The 6,603-nt window shown below is 41.6% G+C and overlaps 1 non-coding gene across 1 annotated transcript; it reads left to right on the forward strand.

Moving 5' to 3' along the window:
* Positions 1–201: 201 nt before the first annotated feature.
* Positions 202–315, forward strand: LOC140317265 (U5 spliceosomal RNA). Its single transcript, XR_011917594.1, has one exon. It is a non-coding gene; the product is annotated as a U5 spliceosomal RNA (small nuclear RNA).
* Positions 316–6,603: the final 6,288 nt, after the last annotated feature.

Here is a 6,603-nt window from a genome sequence, read left to right on the forward strand (position 1 = left end):
TCTCGTGGTGTTTTTGTTGCTGCCTTGTCTTTTGCACAGAGTAAAAGACAAGGCAGCCATCGAATAGGGCCCGATTGTTCCTAGTTGGTCAGCCGAGGAGCAAGGGGGGGGGAGCAAGCGTCTCAACCAAGCAAAGCTCACCATGGGGAAGGTGGCTATGCCAACTAGCCTGATGCCCTGCTCCCGCAGTGACGGATAATCGTACTCTGGTTTCTCTTCATAACGTACAAGTCTTTCGCCTTTTACTAAAGATTTCTGTGGAGAGCAGCACTAATGAGTTGTTTCTATTTTTGGCAGGCTTTACCTTTGCGGGTGAAGCCCTTTCTGTCTGTGCAAAAGAAATCTTGTTACTGTGCAGAGTGACTTCTCTGAGTAGAGTCGCCTTACTTGTTGCGACTGTGCCGATGTTCGAAGCTGGAGTGTAAAGTTGTTGCTTGAATGGTGCTTGCTGGAGCATGCGGGAGTGCAAAGTTATACCATTTTAAAGGACTGAAGAGTGCTCAGTGCAGCGGGTGGGCGACACTCTGGCCACCTTGAAAACCGAGGTTACATCCACTACCAGGGGCAGCCCAAGTCCTGCCGCAAGTGTGGTGAGCATGGGCACCTGGTTGAGGCTTGTACCAAGGTGTTATGTGGGAAGAGCAGAGAAATTGGGCAAACTTTTGGAGAGTGTCCAAATGGCAGGAAATGTAATCTCTGTGGAGAATTAAATCACCTCTTCAGAGATTGCCCTAAATCTTTTGCCAACAAATTAAAGACGGTAAAGCCACAGTCAAGCCAACAAAGAGAAGGACCAAAGGTGGCAGTTGGTGAACAAAGTGAAGAGGTTGACCCAATAAATTCAAACTTCCCGCCAAAAGCTTGGATTGGAAGTGAGGAGCAAAAAGGGGAGGGGCCTGTAGAGGCCTCACCACTCAGTGTTGAAGTCTGTGAGAATTCACAGGCAGAGGGTGGAGCTACGCTAAATGAGGAGGAAGAGCAGACAGGTGAGTCTAGTGAAGATACTCACCTCCCCGAAGGTCAACAGCCGAAGAGGACGGCATCTGAGCCTCTGATTCCCCAGTGGTATCAGAGAAGAGGGGAAGGGTTAGGTCCCTTTCAGACAGTTCTTCAGTGGAAGAACCTAGAGTCTTCCCCTCCGACTCACCAAATGAGGTCTCCTTTTTAACTTCAGCTCTGCAATCAACCCCCAGGGACTCAAAGTTAAATGCAACATTGCGTCAGAGGCCAACACCGAGAGTCCGAAAAGGAAATATAGATCACCCTACTCACTTTTCACCTAAAGAAATGAAGGAAGAGCTAGTTTCCCAAGAAATAACCTGTGTGTAATTTGTTTTGATAACTTAGAAAAACGAAAATGACATACCTACTTTCCTTTATGCTTTTAATGGTTCTCACCTTCTCAACACTAAATGTGAGAAGTGTGAAATCAAAGACAAGAGCCCAGAGTATTTTATCCTTCTTAGACTCCATAAAATCAGATGTGTTTTTAATACAAGAATGTGGACTACCTTTTTTAAAAAACCATAGACAATGGGAGGAAATGTGGCCCCATTTATCGATATGGAGTGGCTCAAATCAAAATAAAAATGATGGTGTGGCCATTCTAATTAGAAATCCGCATGTTCTGGTGAAAGGTAGCACAGTGGTGAGAGACGGACGGGCACTTTTAGCACACTTGAATTTTATGGGGCAAGACTTTAACCTCTTAAATATTTATGGTTTCAATGGAAAAAATGAAAGGTATGACCTTTTAGAAGATATACAGCTTTACATGCTAGGGCAAGTACCTTTAGTTGTAGGAGGGGATTTTAACTGTATCTTGAGCAGGAAAGATAGAAAAAGAGCAGGGGTAGATTTTAAAGTGGATAAGACTTCGATTTTACTTCAGGGCATATGCAGGGATTTTAAGCTTACTGACTGTTTTAAAACCATGCATCCCAGAGAGGAGGGCTTCACCTGGTTTAGTCATGATGGCACCAGAGCCTCTCGCATTGATTATTTCTTTACTAGAGATTGCCCACCCACTGATGTTAGATTAACCCCTGTTTTCTTTTCAGACCACCTTATGCTCTCCTGCACCCTTTCACCCCCTTCTGGTGTGACGGTAGGAAGTGGTCTGTGGAAACTCAACTGTTCCCTGTTGGAGGATGAAATCATAGTCAGTCAGTACAGGGAATGTTATAAAGAGTGGCAGACCCTTCAAGACCTCTACGAAACACATGCACAATGGTGGGAAATGGTGAAGGAAACGACCCAGACTTTTTTTAAACAGCAAGGTAAACGTAAAAAAAGGAAAGAGAATAGATGTATGATGGGACTACATAAACGCTTACAGCGCTACTTTAAACTAAATCAGTGTGGCATAGACTTTAAAGAAGAAATCAAAGATGTCAAAAAGGAAATGTCAGTTTTAGCAGAAATAAAGAGTAAAGGAATTTTTGTAAGAAGCAGGGAGCAGGAAATTGAGGAAGGTGAAAAAGAAAGAAAGTTATAAATAAAAAGGAGTGTATTCAAAATCTAAAAAGAGAAGATGGGTTTTTAACAAAATCCACACAAGAGATGATTGAAACTGTACATACCTTTTATAGTAACATGTACAAAGAGAAACCAGTGCACTTGGAAACATCGGCAGAAATCTTAAAATTCGTTGACAAAACCGTAAAAGAGAATGCACACTTGACACAGAATTTTACTGCTTTAGAGTTAAAAAAATGCCTAACAGGTTTTAAGAGAAGTCGAGCTCCGGGTTTAGACGGGCTTCCTGCAGAATTCTATCTGACCTATTGGGACCTTTTATCATCAGACATTTTAGATGTTTTTAAAGATTTTGAAAAACTCGACCGACTGCCTGACAGTTTTAGAGTGGGAATAGTGACTCTACTTTATAAAAAAAATGATAAGACTGACCTAAAGAATTGGAGGCCCATCACACTTTTAAACTTTGACTGTAAACTTTTTAGCAAGGTTTTAGCGACACGGATGTCCTCTGTTTTAGAGGAGGTAATTCACCCAGACCAAGCTTGTGCCATCTCAGGGAGACAACTCACCGACAGCCTCGTACTGATTCGAGACATCATTGATTACGCTAGAGACAGAAACACCCGGCTTGTCATCTTAAATTTAGACTTTGAAAAAGCATTTGATCGGGTCTCGCATCAATATCTCTTTCAGGTGTTGCAGCCATCGAAAAGGGCCCGATTGTTCCTACTTGGTGAGCTTTGCTTGGTTGAGACGCTTGCCCCCCCCCCCTGCTCCTCGGCTGACCAAGTAGAAACAATCTATTCGATGGCTGCCTTGTCTTTTACTCTGTGCAAAAGACAAGGCAGCAACAAAAACACCACGAGAATCCCGTATTGAGGCTTTGTTCTGACCGCTCATTCGGTGTCGCGTTTCTTTCAAGCAATTCTCCCGGTTAGCCCGCACTCGGCTCGCTCCCATAGCCGTGTTAAAGTCTACTTCGCATTCACTCTCTTTTCTCTGCAGACTCTTGGGATTTTATCTATAAAATGAATTCCTTCACTCAAACTATGTTAAAACTGCTTTGTCGTTCATATTTACCATGTCTAGAAAGATTTAAACAAAAAAAACAACGTTGTACTTTGCAGTAAAAGAAAGAGCAAATCTAAAGTTTCAGGAATCCGAGAATAAGCTTACTTTCATGAGTGCTTCACGATTTCGGATTTTGCTATAAAATGAATTCCTTCACTCAAACTAAATTAAAACTGCTAAACCGCTAATCTGTTACATGTAAGGCAGATGTCAAATTCACCGAAATAGGATCTAAGGGTATTCGGCCAATCGAGCTGTAGCAGCTTCGGTAAAAGAGTATAAGTTGAAGAGTTTGTGAATAAAGGTGTGCGCACACATAGTGAGCTGTAGGAAAATAGGCAGGGAGCAATGCCGGCTGGGGTATATGTTCTTGTATGTTGTCTGACTGTTTGATTTGAATGTGTTGTGTAAGTGTCCTGTTGAAGGTTTGGGCTTTGACACTTCACTGTGGTTGTTAACTGTGTGGTGTGTCCTGAAATGTTATATGTTTGGGCTGTGTGACATGCTTAATGCTTGTCAGTAGCTACCCACTTATTCATATATAGCAACTGACAACATAAGAAGTCTGGACATACTTTGATAGTAGTTGTAGAAGTATCCTTATTGATAATAGATAAACTAATTCATAGTGATAGAACAGTAGATGAACAGGTGCCTGCACGTCTCACGAAAATAAAATGGGTGTATGATTGCTGACGGCAGAGCAATACTGCCAAACTTATGAGTTCTTGTGGCAAACTTGATTCAGTGTCTTGACGTGTATACGCTGTTTCGCTGACTTGATTGTCACAAGAAACAAAGTGTGTTTGATAAGATCCGACCATTTTATTACGGGAGGATCAGTATGTATGGATTCTGATGTGACTGATAAACCCATTCGTATCTTAAGCATAATCTAATACGTGAGACAACGCCCTGGCACACAATCAAAAAAAAAAACACACATTACACACACACATTTCTGAATTGAGAAAAGAAATTATTTTAGAGGAAGCAGTAGAGTTTAGATCCCACATTTGTTGATAGGCATTCATTTATTTCTTCACTTCTGATGAAGTTTCAACAATAAACAACAAACTTTGTATTATGAGAAAGAACCAGACTCATTCTTCAGGAATCCGAAAATAAGCACGAATTCGGATTCTCCTATAAAACGAATTAATTAACTCAAACCAAGTTAAGACTGCTTTGTCCTTCATATTTATTCATGTCTAATCAAGTTTCAACGATAAACAACGTTGTACTTTGTAGAATGAGAAAGAACTTCTTCAGCAATAAGCATCTCTCGACATATGACGAAATACAGATTTTGCTATAAAATTAATTTCTTCTATCAGCGTAACTTAAAACTGTTTGTCCTCCTTATTTATCCACTTCAAATCAAGTTTCAACAATTAAAAAAAAATTGTAGTTTGAGAAAGAACAACTTAATCTTCAGCAATAAGTATAAAAAGAGGGTAACAAAAGGTGCAAATGCCAACCATACATGACTAAAAGGTGGAGCGGAAGTATTCAGCTGCAAGTAGGTGTGAATGTTCGACCATAATTTGTAAAAAGTGGGTAAGAAAAGGTTTGAATGCCCGACTAAATATTAACAAAAGCGGGAGGAGAGGTCTTCGGATGAGAGTGGGTGAGAATTTCCTACCATACAAGTATGGTGGAGAGGAAGCTGTGATTGGCCGACAATAGTAAAAAGCAGGTGAGAAAAGGTGCGAATGTCAAAACATACATGATCAAAACAGGGAGCGGAGGTGTTTGGCTGCGACAAGGTGTGAATGTCCACCCATAATTAATGAAAAACGGGCAACAAGTAGGTTCGAATGCCCAACCATATATCATCAAAAGCAGGAGTGGATGTGTTCGGCTTCAAGAAGGTATGAATGTCCATCAATAATTGCTATAAAACATGAAAGAAAATTTTCGAATATCAAACCGCACATAATCATAAGCGGGAGACGAGGTGTTCCGCTGCAAGAAGGTGTGAATATCCACCCATAATTACTGAAAAATGGGTAAGAAAAGGTGCGAATGCCCAACCATACATCATCAAAAGCAAGAGTGGATGTGTTCGGCTACAAGAAGGTTTGAAAGTCCGACCATAGTTTGTAAAAAGCGGGTAAGAACAGGTTTGTATGCCCGACTGTACACAATCAAAAGAGGGAGCGGAGTTGTTCAGCTACAAGAAGGTGTGAAAGTCCGACCATGGTTTGTAAAAAGCGGGTAAGAACAGGTTCGTATGCCCGAATATACACCATCAAATGCGGGAGCGGAGGTGTTCGGCTGTGAGTAGGTGTGAATCTCCAACCATAATTGCTGAAAAATGTGTTAGAAAAGGTAAGAATGCCGGTCCATACATCATCAAAAGCGGGAGAGGTGGTGTTCGGCTGCAAGTAGGTGTGAATGTCCAGCAATAATTACTCACAAATGGGTAAGAAAAGGTAGTATTGCCAGACCATACATGATCAAAACAGGGAGCGGAGGTGGTTAAGCTGCAAGAAGGTGTTAATGTCCGACTAAGGTTTATAAAAAGCGGGTAAGAAAAGGTGCGAATGCCCGACAATGTATGATCAAAAGAGGGAGCGGAGGTTTTCGGCTGAAAGGTCTGAATGTCCAACCATAATTTGTAAAAACCGGGGAAGAAAAGGCTCGAAAGCCCGACTATACACCATCAAAAGCTGGAGCGGAGGTGTTCAGCTGCAAGAAGGTCTGAATGTCCATCAATAATTGCTAGAAAACATGAAAGAGAATTTTCGAATATCAAACCGCACATGATAATAAGCGGGAGAGGAGGTGTTCAGCTGCAAGAAGGTGTGAATGTCCACCCATAATTACTGAAAAATGGGTAAGAAAAGTTGCGAATTCCCAACCAAACATCATCAAATGCACGAGTGGATGTGTTCGGCTACAAGAAGGTTTGAATGTCCGACCATAGTTTGTAAAAAGCGGGTAAGAAAAGGTTCGAAAGCCCGACTATACACCATCAAAAGAGGGAGCGGAGGTGTTCCGCTGTAAGAAGGTGTGAATGTCCGACCATAGTTGGTAAAAAGCGGG

This window comes from Leuresthes tenuis, unplaced genomic scaffold (assembly GCF_036924035.1).
Source record: "Leuresthes tenuis unplaced genomic scaffold, fLeuTen1.0.hap1 SCAF_10, whole genome shotgun sequence".
In the NCBI taxonomy this organism is placed as follows: Eukaryota; Metazoa; Chordata; class Actinopteri; order Atheriniformes; family Atherinopsidae; genus Leuresthes; species Leuresthes tenuis.